Raw genomic sequence first — 16,072 nt, forward strand, 5'->3', positions numbered from 1 at the left:
GGAAAAACTAAGTCCGATGGCAGCATCTTTGTCTTGCGGGTCTGCGCGCGCGTTGCTGTGGGCGCGCGCGACACTTGATGTGCTGGCCTGAGGCTGGGCACTGGTGCTTGGCATCAGGGTCTGTGCGCGAGGCGCTGCTGGAATGGGCCTGCAGCTGGGCGCTGGCGAGGCATCAGGATCTGCGCGCGCGGCATTGTCAGGGCGCGCGGCGCTGTTGTCATTGGCCAGCCCTTGGGCGCTGGCGAGAGGCATCGGTGGGGCGACAGAGGCACATGCGCGCTTGTCACTTGGCGCAGCCAAGACCACGGGGCCGACCATGGCGCTAGGCATTGTGAGGCTTGCTAGGCCGCCATGGGGCGCGGCCAAGGGGTCATGGGGCATGTCTGGAAAGCAGCCCATGACATTCTCCCCCACCTGAGTTGGCGCCGTCCTCGGAGCCTTATGATGATGATGATGATGATGATGTTTCTGATGGTTGTTGGATGGGAGGTCTGCGCCCCTCTGTTGTTTGAGCTTGCTGTTGTAGCGAAGCAATGATTTCATGCGGCTGACATGGAAGACTGGATGGATCTTCCACCAGGATGGAGTTTTTACCTGGTATGTGGACTCCCCAATGCGTTTTTCAATGGACAGGGGCCCGATGTATTTTTGTTGCAGGCGAGGGTCATGGGTCCTTTCTGCAAACAAGTACTGCTTTGGGATGCGTAGCATTACTTTGTCCCCTGGTTGATGTTGGGCAAAGCAAAGATTTTGTTCGGTGAACCTTTTTGCCCGCTCTTGGGCCCTGGTGAGATAGCTCCGCACTATCTCCATGTTGCGCTCCCATTCGCTCGAGAAGTTGGCAGCTCGAGGAGATTTCGGCATGGTTGATGCATTCACCGTCTGCGGGAGAAGCGGTTGCTGTCCGGTAACAATTTCAAAAGGGCTTCTTGTTTGTATGATGGCTCTTTTGAGAATTGAAACACAGTTGAGCAGCATCCAGGAGCTTCACCCAATGCTTCTGTGATCCGGTTGCGAAGTTGCGGAGATATTCCTCCAGCATGTCATCGAACCGGTCTGTCTGGCCATCCGATGGTGGATGGATGTCTGTGTTGTGACTCAATGTTGACCCAAAGCACCTGAAGAGATGGGTCCAAAAGTTGCTAGTGAAGCGTGAGTCGCGCCTACTAACAATGTTTTTGGGCAGGCCCCAATGTTTGACAATGTGCGAGAAGAAGAGTCGAGCTGTATCTTCTGCTGAGATGTTTTGCGGGGCTGCTATGAAAGTTGCATAGTCTGAGAACTGATCTATGACAACCATGATGGATGCAAGATTGCTGACTTGGGGCAATCCCGTGATGAATCTGAGGGAAACACTTTCCCATGGTCTCTGAGGGACATGTAATGGCTGCGAGGGTCCCGGCTGTGATGAGTGATCCGACTTGTCCTTGTGGCATGGCTGACAAGTCTTCACACGATGATGAGCGTCACCAGTCTTTTGAGGCCGATGACATGATGGCTGATTGTTGCTGCGAAGGGTAGCCTGAACCTGAGGTTCATGTCTGTTGACTACCTTCTCCAACTGCATGGCCGAGATGTTTTCAGCGGCCATCTTTATGGGGAAGCATGGTATGGTGCAGGGCTTGGCCCCTTTTTCTCCCATCATCAGGAGCATGTTGGCAAATGGTACCGGAATGGTGTTGGTTTGCCTCATGAACTCTAAACCCACTATGATGTCGAAGTCATCTATGATTGCGATGCGCAGGTCGATGCTTCCTTTGTATGGGCCAAGTTTCACTGGGACATTTGTAGCTGTTCCACCCAATGTCTGAGGTGGTGAGTTGATAGCCTTGACGCGGCCTTTGCTCTTTTGTACCACAAGACCTAGGCGCTCTACTTGCGTTGATGACAAGTAGTTATGGGTGGCACCCGTGTCTATCAATGCGTGAAGGGGCTTGCCGTTCACTTTCAATTCGACGAACATTAGGGTCCTCGCTTGCTTAGGAGGTCCTTCGTCCATCTTTTCTTTCCCTTTCCTGGTGATCGGGACTGATGTTTTCTTAGGAGGACATGCACTGGTCCCCGCTAAGGCATGTGGGATAGAGCCAACAATTGCATTGAAGGCGCCTACCTGGTTGTCTTCAGATGTGTCTGATGCATCTGTCTCATCCTCGACAGTCTGATGAGCATTGACCTTGATGTTTGGGCATTCATTGTTCCAATGTGCCCCGCCGCAATGACGGCATTCTGAGGGAGGCTTTCTCCCCTGATTGTTGTTGATGGATGCAGCACTGTTGCTGTTGGAGGGAGGAGTCTTAGTTTTGGATGCACTCCGATCTCCCCCACTTTTGCTTGGGCCACCATTGCTGGGATGGTGCCCGTTGGATCCCCCTCGGACAGACGGCTGGGGCCTGTCGTTCTGAGTTCCCAAATGATAATCGCCAAGGCATTCTGCAGCTTGAATGGCCTTGGGCAGGGTGTCTACCCGTTGTCGTTGTAGTTCCATACGGGCATGAGGTTTCAAACCTTCTATGAATGCGAAGAGTTTGTCTTTGTCCCCCATGTCGCGTATGTTTAGCATGAGTGCGGAGAATTCGCGCACGTACTCCCTCACTGATCTGGTGTGGCGGAGGTCCCGTAGCTTTCTCCTGGAATTGTATTCCACATTTTCGGGAAAGAACTGCAGGCGTATGGCTACCTTCAATTCGTCCCATGTCTGAAGAGTATCTTCACCGGCCTTGATGGCTTCGTGTTTGACCCGCCACCAAAGTTTGGCATCGCCCTGAAGATACATGGCAGCAGTCGCTACCTTTTTGGATTCCTCCAAATGGCCCACGGCATCGAAGTATTGTTCGATGTCGAAGATGAAGTTTTCCACTTCTTTAGCATCCCGGGATCCGTCGTATGGCTTTGGCTCCGGTATCTTAAGCTTTTGTGGAATGGGGGTGAGGTTTGCTGCACCCCTGATGTGATGGTCGCCTTCTCGAAGTAGGCTCTGTAAGGCAGCATTGACAACGTTGAGCTTGTCAGTCAAGTCGTTTATGGTTTGCTGCATGGCAGTTAGTCTGTCTGCCTCATGTTGCTGATGGGCTAAATCGTCGGCACGCTCCTGTTGGAGGTCCTCAAATTTGCCATGAATATTGGCAGTTTCGATGGCTGCCGTTTGTCGGTCCTCGTCGGAGTCACGACTGATGTTTGCAATGTCATTTTCGGCCTGCCGCATTCGGCGGTCCAGGTCGTCCAACCTTTGCACTAGGTTGTTGCTTTGATCAGGCACCGTTTCTACGATGGGTCGTAATCGGTCAACCGTCTCTTCTAGGGATGCTAGACGCTCCCCATGATTCACCATGGTCAGAAATGGTGATGATGGCAAATGTTTTCCCTCGTCCGATGTCGAGCCTAGGCTCTGATACCAACTGTTACGCAACGCCTTCCTGATGATCTTTGGAAGGGCAACGTAAGGCTAAGCAACCGATGTCAGTGCGGTTGCTGTCCGCCAATGAGGTCCTCGCCGCACGCTAGACTAGATTGTCAGTGCCGTGCGGGAAAACCAATGTCGTAAGCAAATTGCGGAAGCTGAGAGAGAATTGGGTTTTGAATGATGATGATGATTTTATTGCTGAATGAAAATGATGATTACAATGATGTGGTGTCGAGGGGGAGAGACACCAGAAAATGCTGATTGAAATGTTTGATTGTTTGGTCCCCCTTAATAATGCTTAAAAAAAATAAACCAACATTACAAGACTAGTCCTAATAAAGCTGTAGAAGCACACTGAAATGAAAATGATGAAAACTAGTCTATGATTACAATGAAAAGGACTTAGATTATTACAAGGAAAAACTAAGTCCGATGGCAGCATCTTTGTCTTGCGGGTCTGCGCGCGCGTTGCTGTGGGCGCGCGCGACACTTGATGTGCTGGCCTGAGGCTGGGCACTGGTGCTTGGCATCAGGGTCTGTGCGCGAGGCGCTGCTGGAATGGGCCTGCAGCTGGGCGCTGGCGAGGCATCAGGATCTGCGCGCGCGGCATTGTCAGGGCGCGCGGCGCTGTTGTCATTGGCCAGCCCTTGGGCGCTGGCGAGAGGCATCGGTGGGGCGACAGAGGCACATGCGCGCTTGTCACTTGGCGCAGCCAAGACCACGGGGCCGACCATGGCGCTAGGCATTGTGAGGCTTGCTAGGCCGCCATGGGGCGCGGCCAAGGGGTCATGGGGCATGTCTGGAAAGCAGCCCATGACAGTAAGTATGAACAAATTCAGACTGTGAAACTGCGAATGGCTCATTAAATCAGTTATAGTTTGTTTGATGGTATCTACTACTCGGATAACCGTAGTAATTCTAGAGCTAATACGTGCAACAAACCCCGACTTCTGGAAGGGATGCATTTATTAGACTTGAGTTTTGATAATATAAGCTCGGGTTGACCTTTAATCGACTTTGATTTATTTAAAGATTGAAACTTTATTGTTTGGAATTGGTTTCTATGACTTTATTTTACCCTATTAAGTATTATTTGGATAGATTTAGAATGTTTAGAGGAGAACTTCAAAGGAAAAGTGATTTGAGGGTTGAAGCGGTTTTGGTAGGAAGTAAGTCTCTTGTCTAACCTTGTTAAGATAGAAGTTTCAACATATTAGACTTATATGCTACATGCTAATTGATTCGGGAGTAATGTATATGCGAGGTGACGAACGTATATACGTACTCTAAGGCTAAACTATGTTTGGATAGTTTTAGGCTTCTTTATGTCTTGTTTCATAGTGTGTTCCTTTTTGACTTATGTTCTATTTAATTCTATGACTATGTGAGTCTATTTATTCATGCTAGAAATCATGTTTTAGTTATTATCTTATTTGGAGATCATAGGCTATTCTTGAGATTTGTTGATATACTTAATTTCACCACATTTATACTTTATATCATGATTCCATATGCATCTTTAGTTAGTTTATCCTTGTGCTTATTATTGGTTATTTCTTTAGCATATGCATATATCCATAGAGATGGAGATGTTGATACAAATTGATTGATTATGGAATATTTGGACATTTGAGCGTAGTGATATTGTTATGGCATGATAGTTTATACCATATGGTTATTGTACCATGTGGTTATTGAGATATTGATATATTATGACATGATAAAATTTTGTCTATTGCTTAGAAATAGATTCGCCCTCCAAAGTGAGGTAATTACCCATCTTATAACATTAGGCCCTATGACTGCACATCGTGTTGAGCACGTGAGACATGTTGGATCATGTAGAAGCATTCATATATGTTCTACTTGGTGCATGTCACCTTTATATGTGTACTAGCGACTGAATTGTGTTCTGGCTATCTTGTTTGAGAAGCATGCTTATCCTATCTCTGTTCTTTTGCACTACATTGTTACACATGTTGTTCTTTATTATTTTATATTATTATGAACTGTTCATGTTAAGAAGGTGAGTACAACTACTTCTTTGATATTAGATTTGATCTTTACTAAGTTTACATTGGTTTGTACTCATACTACACTTCTGCATATTTTGTGTAAATTTTGGCTTTGGCGTTGACACTAGTGGATTTCAGAAGGATGCCAGTAGCTGACTCTAGAGACTCGAGGTAGTGCTTTTTGGTTGACCGCAGACCCTTGAAGTGACCTTCTACCCCTTTATCATACTTTTATATTATTTCAGACAATGCTCTTGTATTTTATGAGGCTCAGTTACATTTCATCTTAGTATTTTATGAAATTCACACAATCGAGTTTTGGGAGGTTTTGTTAGATTTTGCAATTGGCATTTTTGGGTTGAGTCTTTATCAATGTTATCTCATCAGATTATCCTTTATTGTCTTGATTTGATTGGTTACTATTATTGTCTTACCTAGCCAGTTGGATTAGGTGCCATCACGACCATTGGTGAAATTTTGGGTTGTACAAAGTTTATTTTAGAGCTATAGGTTTATAGGTTCTACGGGTCATGAGCTTGACCAGTAGAGTCTTGTGGATCGGTATAGAGACGTTTATGCTTATCTTTGAGAGACTATGGGACATTTAGGAAGCTTTACTTTCTTCTTTCATTATAGTACACCTTTATTTCATCCTAAAGATTGAATATTTACTCTATTATGCTCTCATAGATGGTGAGAGCATGTGCATTAGCAACGTCATAGCAGGAGACGGTGCACCATGTTACAACCGCTACTCGAGGTAGAGGTTGGGGCAGAGGTAGGGATAGAGCCCAAATCAAGGCATGTGAAACAACACCTAGAGATGGAGAAACTGCAACTACTCGTGCTCGTGCTAGAACAGCCTCGAAGGAGCCACCTATAGCTCCAGAGATGGATTATGTTCCAGATCAGGTAGTTCTATTCGGACTATCTCAGGTTCCCGAAGGTTTAATTTCTTCCCTAGTGCTTCAACACACTATGGTTTGGACTTCAACTTACTTCAACGGTTAGGAAAAAGCTAAGATGATTCATGTGGTCCCATCTACTTCTTAGTTTGGAAGGGGAGCACAGATCTACTCACACTCAAGAGTAGGCCGGCCACTGCTATGTTTCAAACTCCGGAAGTTTCAATTATTCAAGTGATTGGGGTAGTTCAGCCTATTGCTTTAGTTAGGCCGGAGATTGGCCCTACTATATCTATTAATTAGCTAAAGAGGATGGTTTGTTCCAGATGTTAGATCCTCTGCAGTTTGACGGTGATCTCATAGCTAATGCTCAGGATTTCTTGGATAGGTTCATGAGATTTTCTGTAATGCGGGTCTCGTTTAATCCAATTGAGTTTATTTTACCACTTTTTAGTTAAGAGGGCCAACCAAGAGGTAGTGGTAGACTTATGAGAAGATCTGACCCACATGGTCATTTTTTCTCACTTAGACTCAATTTTCTACTCTCTTCCTGGAGAAGTTCATTCCACTCACTAGGAGAAATGAAATGCATAGTCAGTTTAAGCACTTGTTGTAGGATGGTATGTCAGTCACTCGGTATGAGATAAGGTTTGCGGAGTTGTCCTATTATACAGCTTTCTTGATTCTTACGAAGTCTAAGAAGGTGAAAAGGGTAATTGAGGGGATTTTTTTTGGAATTAAGCGTATTATGGCTAAGGACTGAGAGGTTGCATGGATGATTGAGCACATCTGTGGTCAGGGGAGAGAGGCAGTGAAAGGTAAGAGGCCTCATCATTTAGGAGGATTCAGTAGTGCCTGGCTTTGAGGCAAGATTTATTTTTGTAGAGGCTACTCTAGGAGGCTAATTTACTCAGCACTTTAGACTTCTCATGGTGCTCCAATTAATTATGGTCCCGATAATATTCGTTCGGGGAAAGCATCCTACAGTGCATCTCTAGCTTATGATTCGTATGATTGTTACTTTGGTTGACAGGGTTAGACTCGGTCCCAGTAGTCGTACCAACAGAGATGTTGCTTTAAGTACGAAAATTCTAAGAATCTTTGGAGAGAGTGTCTTAGACTTCGAAGTGGTGTATCTCAGTAGAGTACTCAGGCTCTGGCTCTAGCCGCAGCTGCCACACCACCTACCCAGCCAGCTAGAGGTGGAGGTCAATCCATTAGATTATAGGAGAAGAACAGGTCGATGGAGGTCAGGCTCGTTGTTATACTTTTTCAGGTAGACTTGAGGCAGTGGCACCAGATGTAGTCATTACAACGATTGTTTTAGTCTGTCATAGAGATGTTTCAGTATTGTTTGATCTAGATTCTACTTATTCTTAAATTTCATATTACTTTACATCATATTTGGGTATATCTTGTCATTATTTGGATATCCATATTTATGTGTCGGTGCCTATTGGATATTTTATTATTCTGGATTGGGTTTATTTGTCTAGTGTGCTTACAATTAATGGCTAAGATATGATGATTGATCTCTTGTTGTTGGTCATGGTAGACTTTGAGGTAATTTGTGGCATGGACTAATTATCTCAGCATCATGCTATCTTGGGTTGTCACGTCAAGATAATGACTTTAGCTATTCTAGGGTTGCCTAGATTAGAGTGGAGAAGGTAAATTATTCATTCTATAAATAGGGTGATTTTATTGAAGGCTCATCGTATGATTAAGAAAGTATGTCTATCATATTTAGCTTTTATTCGAGAGTCTAGTATAAAGATTCCTCTTATGAATTCGGTACCTATTGTGAGAGAATTCCAATAGGTGTTCCCTACAAACTTATCACGTATGCACTATATAGGGATATTGGTTTTAGTATTGACTTGGTTTTGACACTTGGTCATATATATTCCATAATACCGTATGGCTCCAACTGAATTAAAAGAGTTGAAGGATCAGTTATAAGATTTACTTAGAAAGGGGTTCATCATACCTTGTGCTTCTTCTTGAGGTGCACCAATATTTTTTTATAAATAAGAATGATGACACTATAAGGATGTACATTAATTATAGGCAGTTGAACAAAGTTACTATCACGAATAAGTATTCATTGCCTCATATTGGTGTGTCATGTGAGGTTTATACTAATCATCGCGGCCCTCGACACTTGTTTAAGTAGAAGGATTTGAATTTGAGGCAAAAGGGGTGGCCTGAGGTTCTTTCGGATTATGCTATCACTATTTTATATCATTCGGGTAAGGAAAATATGATAATAGATGCTTTGAGTTGAAAGACAGAGAGTATGGGTAGTTTGGTATTCATTCTAACTGAGGAGAGGCCTTTCGTTATTGATGTTTAGGCCTTAGTCAAATAGGTTTGTGAGATTGGATATATATGAGCATAGTAGAGTTCTTGCTTGTGTTGTTGCGCAATCGTCCTTGTTTGACCGCATTAAGCTCGCCAGTATAATGATCTTCATTTGGTATTGCTTAATTACATAGTGCAGAGGAGTGGTTCTAAGAAGGATGTTTTTGTAGATAATGGTGTTATGCGACTTCAAGGTTGACTTTGTGTTCCTAATATTGATGTTTGAGGAAGTTGTTACATCATGAGCCTCACAGTTTGTGATATTCTATTCATCTAGGTGCTATGAAGATGTATCATGACTTGAAGAAACACTATTGATGGCAGAGGATGAAGAAGGACTTTGTTGGTCATGTTTTATAATGTTTGAATTGCAGCAAGTTAAGTATGAACATTAGAAACCAGGTGGTTTAACTCAGAAGATGGTTATACCGGGATGAAAGAGCATATCACTATGGACTTTGTGGTAGAGTTACCATATACTAAAGATGTTTGATACTATTTCGGTCATTATGGATAGGTTGACCAAGTCCATGCACTTTATACCAGCGTTGACTACTTATACTTCAGAGAGGTTGGCCTAGATTTATATCAAAGAGGTAGTTCATTTGTATGTCGTACCTACCTTTATCATTTTAGACTATGGCACTAAGTTCACATCTCACTTTTGGAAAGTACTACGAAGGCAGTTGGGTAACAGGTCAGGCTTAGCATAGTTTTTCACCCACAGATAGGTGGCTAGTCCAAGCGTACTATTCTAACTCTTGAAGACATGTTGAGATTTTATGTGATCAACTTTGGAGATCATTGGGATCAGTTCTTACATTTGGCGGAGATTACTTATAATAACTGTTATCTTCCAACATTTAGATAAATCCATATGAGTCTTTGTATAGTAGATGGTATGGTTCTCATGTTGGATGGTTTGAGTTTGATGAGGCTAGGTTGTTGGGAATAAATTTGGTATGTAATATTTTAAGGAAGGTAAAGTCTATTCAAGAACAACTTCGGACAGCTTAGAGTAAGCCGAAGAGTTATACAAACAACAAAATATGTGATGTGGCATTTATGGAGGGTGAAAAAGTACTTTAAAAGTTTCACCCATGAAGGGTGTGATGAGGTTTTTATAAAAAGGAAAGTAAAGTTCTAAGTTTATTGGACAATTTGTGGTGTTGGAGAGAGTTTGTAAGGTTACCTACAGTATTGGTTTGCCTCCTAGCCTATCGGGATATATCCGATATTTTATGTTTCTATGCTTTGAAGGTATAATGAAGATAAGTCATATGTTTTGGACTTCAGCATTGTGCATTTAGATGAGAATTTGACCTATGAGAAAGAGCCGATAGCTATTTTAGACAAGTAGATTTTAAAGTTAAGGCAAAAGGAGATCGTTTCGCTAAAGAAGCTTTGGAAAGTAAACCAATTAAGGAAGCTACTTTGGAGACCGAGTCAGATATGAGAAGTATATATCCTATTATACCCCATGTTTTCGTACATAAGAGTACGTCAGAAGTCAATTAATGTAAGCTCAGAAATGGAATCATCTTTGAAAAGTTTACAAAGTTAGTTCATCATGAAAACGTGGAGGTTACAAGTATTTAAAATCATTGATACCAAGTTGCAAGAGGGTTTGAAGGCTTAGAAACTAAACAAATTGAAGAAAATAAGTTTCGTCGAAACTCGACATGTTTGATTGTTTTACCATGTACTTTTGGGGTGAAACTAGGGTTATTAACATTATAAGGAGATTATAATATGAGTTATTTTAGTCGTATGATAGTTTGTGTTATGTTTTGAAGTCAAGCGAGTTATGGAACAAAAGTTGGAAAAGGTCATCACAAATTCCATTCATAAATGTGCTGAAAATTAGGTCAAATGTAACTGAGCTTTTCTCCCAATATACTGGGAATTAGGGGATGATCTACCTACAAAATTAAATATCTATGAGTCTAGTTTCTAAATCATTAAACGTTTTGTCGATATAAAGTTGGAGTAGAGAGATACTCGTATTTTTGCGAGACTGCGCAGGCTGGTAGGTGACAAGTAGGTGCATCACCTACTTGCCAAAAGGAGAGGCCTCAACTAAGTCGGTCAACAAGGGACTTTTAAGGGATAATTAACTCATTTATTTCACTCGTATTTCATACCATTAAAACCAGAGTTAACCCCTGCAACTCCTCCCCAAAAATCCCACACATACCCTAGGTTATTCCGGATGTTACGATGTCATTCTAGTGCCGAAAACCCCGGACAACTTGCTAGTTTCTCTTTCTCCTTCATGTTGTTGCGTTGGGGGACTGATTTTTGATGGATAAGGACTAGGTTTTGTTGTTATACTCAGTCCAAGGTAAGTTTATGCTTCTCCTTCCATTATCTATGCTTGTACGAGTTGTAACTCGACCGTAAAGACTAGACCTAGCGAGTTTCGAATGAGTGGTATGCTGTTTGTTGTTGCATCACTGTTGGCTGGTTGTGAACTTATTTTTATGTTGAATTGATGCCATGTTTATAGGATAAGAGGATGAATTATGTAATTTTGGTTTTGTTGCTCAATTTGAAAGAAAAGACAAGTCGAAACATGTTTTAATATAACGAAAAATCAGTTTTGAGTTGTTGAACTTGTGGGACTATTTTGTGGGCTGTTTCGTATTGCTGTTGGGTTGTCTATTTTGCTAATGTTTTTATTGATTTTGGGAGGAGAAAGAGTATGGAGAAACACCACATAAGTGCAGGGCAGTTGGCTGTTCGTTCGTCGTTATAATCTTTAGGTTGTGGGACACTACTTTGGTTGTCGTTTTATGTATGAAGTGATTAGGGTGTGTGGGCTATTTTATTGTATATTGTTATGGATATAAGGTTGGAACATGATGCATACATGTTGTTATTGTTGTGCTCTTGTTGTTTTTGGTATATGGCATTGGAGGATGGCCTTGTTATAGGGGAGATGCTGCCAAAATTCACTTAAACAAGCTACTAGTTTAATTTGCGGACTTAGCCTTTACTCAACACTGATTTTGAATCTCCTTATGCTGTGGTAGATTAAATTGAGTTGTTTGAAGAATTGCTTGGAAGGTATTAAGGACTCAATGGAGTTAAGGTATGTTAAGTCACTTCCTTCTTTCTTTTGGCATGATCTAATGTGAAATGAATACGATATTTTATAACGGATCTACTCATAGCAACTAAGGTTATCCATGTTGTTCTTGCCTTATAAAGTTATTCTAAGAAAGTGTTTATAATCTTTGAATCCTACTGAGGTTCATATTGAGGGTATGTTTGTCCATAATGTTAAGAAGTTGCAATGACCTTAAGTCACACCGAAAGGTTTAGAACATGATTCCACGAGTCTAGCATGCATTATTTATAGTATCTATTTTACTCTACCGAGTCACGCTACAGTCAGCCGAGTACGACACCTATTGTGAAACCACTGATCAGTTGGGTTTGACGAGCTCCACGTGGCCGAGTACAATTCTACCGAGCCTTATGATGGTCGAGCACATTTTTACCGAGTCCTCTTTGAGGTCAGGTATGATATGATGATGATGATGCCCACAGAGGTGTATGTTTTTAAAAGTTTGTGTATATATATATATATATATATATATATATATATATATATATGTATTATGAATTTCGTGTCAGTATCCCCCAGAGGCACTCAAATGTTACAGGTTGTATCTCATCTGTCTCTCTTTACATGACTGTTCTTGTTTATGCTTTTCTGCCTTACATACTCGGTACTTTATTCGTACTGATGTCCCGTTTGCTTGGGGAAGCTGCGTTTCATGCCCGCAGGTCCCAATTGATAGGTTGACAGTCCTCCTAGTAGGCTATCAGCTCAGCGGAGGTGTTGGTGCACTCCACTTGCTCCGGAGTTGCCTATTTGGTCCGTATGATTTGGATATGTATTGATTGGTATGGCGGGGTCCTGTCCCTACCTTTATGATTTTATGTTCTCTTGGAGGCTTGTAGACAGATGTCAGGCGTATGGATACTTTTATGGCCATGTCGGCCTATGTTTTGAGTTTACAAATGGTCATGTCGGCCTTATAGGCCCGTATGTCACATGTATAAGTTTGTATATCATGTTGGGTCGTCATATGTTGAGTATTCCCTTATGTTTTATTCTTGTTATCTTATGACGTGTTTTCTGGCTCATTTACTCATGATAGTATAATAAGAAAGATATGGTATGTTGGTACTCGGTTGAGTAAGACACCGGGTGCCCATCACGGCCCTTCGGTTTGGGTCGTGACAAAAGTGGTATCAAAGCAGTTCTGTCCTAGGGAGTCTACAAGCTGTGTCTAGTAGAGTCTTGTTTATGGGTGTGTATTGCACCACACTTATAAGAAGGAGGCTGCAGGCCAGACTATCACTCTTTCTTCTTACTCTAGATCGTTTAGTAGAGCTCAATTGTAAGAATTCAAACTTCTAAATTCTATTTTATTTGTAACACAATGATACCTCATACAAACATATAGTTGGTAAGAGATTAAATGTTGTTGTGGAAGAGTTGAGTCAATGGAACTCGACTTTGCATCATGCTTATAATGAGTAAATGTAAGGTCTTCAGTAGATTATGTATGTACTAAGACGCGTAAGTTTCTTGATAAGGAGACCTAATGAAGGAATATCTATCCACCCATATGGTTTAAAAACGAACAAGAGAATTAGAAGGTAGATACAAGTTTCAACAAATAAAAGAAGCAAAGTGGCAAAGGTTACGAGGTACCAGTTAGTGAAGGTTTTGAGTTTTTACAATTCAGATAGAGAAATATATCTATTCTGAGTTACATTCAACAGTAACATAGGTATGTACAATTGGACACGCCCATCTCTGTATGCCCTATGGGAGTTGACGGATATAGTTTAAGAGAAAAAGGGGATAGCAAAATCCAATTGGGGCTAGAGTAACCCAAAAAGGTACATGGATTATTATCATTAGCTAACATTTCCTAAGGATATTGCAAATGTGGTAATAGTTCTCCTTGTAAGACACCCCGGTGGTGCAATCCAGAATAGTACATTTAGATATGAATACTAGAATGTCTGGAAAATTTAGAAGATTGGCACTGGAATCCTAGAAGGGATAAATATTTACCTTTGTATGGCTCTCGTTCCTAGTAAAGAGAGAATGATAGGTGACCTAAAGATCCAGTGAGATGAAGCAAGGGGAGTTAAAAGTAAAAGAATGATTTGTTGAAGTTATCAGAATAAAGTGATAGACAGAAATATTAGCCGGAGAATAAGAAGAGAGTAAATGAAGCATTATGAGTAAGATGTAATAAATGAGTGATAACAGTAAATCAAAATACAACACGATGACAGAGTTTATAGTCAAGTAAAGGAAGATACAATAGGTGACAGGACTTAAGGCAATAAAAGAGTATAAGACATAAAGTCATATTCCCATTTCAAGAAATGATTTGGTGACTCCAACGTGATTACCAGAAGGAAAGGTTAGACCCTAAAGTAATAGAAATCAGTCTGGGCTGGTAAACAAGATAAATCGAATATGAATAAGAGACCGAATGAGTTTATAATAGTCTTCATCCTGAGAATTTCAGAGATAGAATTGCAACAATAATAGAATGGACAACAAAAGAGTAACCTTTAAGGTTTATTCAGGAAGACGCTTCCCTAAAGCAAGCACAGTGAGCAGAGTTAAGCTTAAGGGACTAAGTGTACCAATTACACTAAGTTTCACCCATGTGCATAAGAATTTCAACTACCCCCGGTATAGAAAGGTTATCTCACGGTAAGTAAAATGTCAGTGAAGATGTGGAAAGAAAATAACAAAGTTAAAGAGGTAATTATGGGATATTAAAGGAACCATGCGGTAAAAAGGTGAAAGGAATGAGAATGCATCTGTTCAGATCCTACAGATATGATATGACTCCAAAACATTATGCAAGTATGATGCCGGAGAGAAGCAATAAGGGTTTTGCGCTCGATGATATTGATAAATAAGTGCAAAATGAACACTTGATACATAAGGAGCCAGTACGATAGGTAACTTAAGACAAAGTAAATAACCAAAGAGAGATTACGCGGAATATAGATATTAAAATGGAACAACGAGTAGTTGTAGTTGATTCAGGAAGAGCCATTTTATGGTTAGACAAGAGGTTATAAGCAAATCAATAGACATGCAAGATAAACGTAGTGAATCCTAATATAGTGAATTTAGTCTCGCAGATATAACGTCATAACCCTTGAGAAATGCTCAGATAGGAGTTGGGGTATTTAAAGGTATTGTATAAGTGTTACGGGAATAATGGAGAGTGTCATTAAGGAGAAAATCAAAATCTGAGTTTAGAAGTAACCCAACAAGTACAAGGGCACGGAGGTATGTAACTAAGGATGTTTGTACGCGAGTAAGAATATCGAAAATTCCTTCGTGTATACAGTATAACAAGATCACAACTTTACAAGATCCAGAAGGTCTCCTAAGTACTACCACAAAAGTCTAGCTCATGAAATAAGGAAGAGGGCTTCAACCTAAGCATATTAACTTGAAGAAGAATTGATCTGGTAACAGTAGTCTCACTGCAACATTGGATGCACTCCATAAGAAAGTGGCGCCTATAGTGGCTAATGAATGGAAAAATAAATCAAAGGTATATGAGGTACAGGAAATATATAGTATTTGTGGGCAATAAGACAAGCCAAGTATTCATGCAACAAGTGGCAAAATGACCAGGAAGAGTAATTGCTTACATTTAAAGACAATTGAGAAGGCACAAAAGGAAATCTGTGTTGTTAGCAAGTTAAAGGAAGGATGTGAGTAGTACAATAGATATGTGTAGGTCGCAATCTAAAGTATGGCAGAGTGACAAGATTTTCGGTATATGGGAGTAAGGATAAGAAAACGTGAGTAATAAGCTGATAAGAATAGGTAAGACCTCATTATTAAGCCCATTAAACAATAGAGTTGATGGTTGAAGTATGTTATAAAAAGTTCAATATAGCTTGAATTAACACAGAGGAGTCTAAGACTAAGAGCAATTAGAAGACATGAAATGATGCCCCGGTAGTAGAATAAGGGTGTAAATTGTGATAGATAAGAGGATGTCATTTAGGCCTTTGATTGAGGAATAATTTAAAGAAAAGGGATTTTACGAATTGCACGGGATTGCAATACCCCCATAAGATGAATCATGTTAGGATGCTATGAAATACGATTATGGAAGTATAGTATCATCCCTAAGTGGATCAGACAAATCACTACAGATATTCCCCGATGAGACGTGAGCCCTAACGATAATGTACTACGTAAGGGGTTTCAAGTTATCAGCGGTGTATTATGGATCAACGTTAAGGTGAATCACAAATGGATGGATAAAAATTGCAAAGTATGAGATGAGATTAGACCGTCATTATTAAGA

This window comes from Nicotiana sylvestris, chromosome 7 (genome assembly GCF_000393655.2).
Source record: "Nicotiana sylvestris chromosome 7, ASM39365v2, whole genome shotgun sequence".
NCBI lineage: Eukaryota > Viridiplantae > Streptophyta > Magnoliopsida > Solanales > Solanaceae > Nicotiana > Nicotiana sylvestris.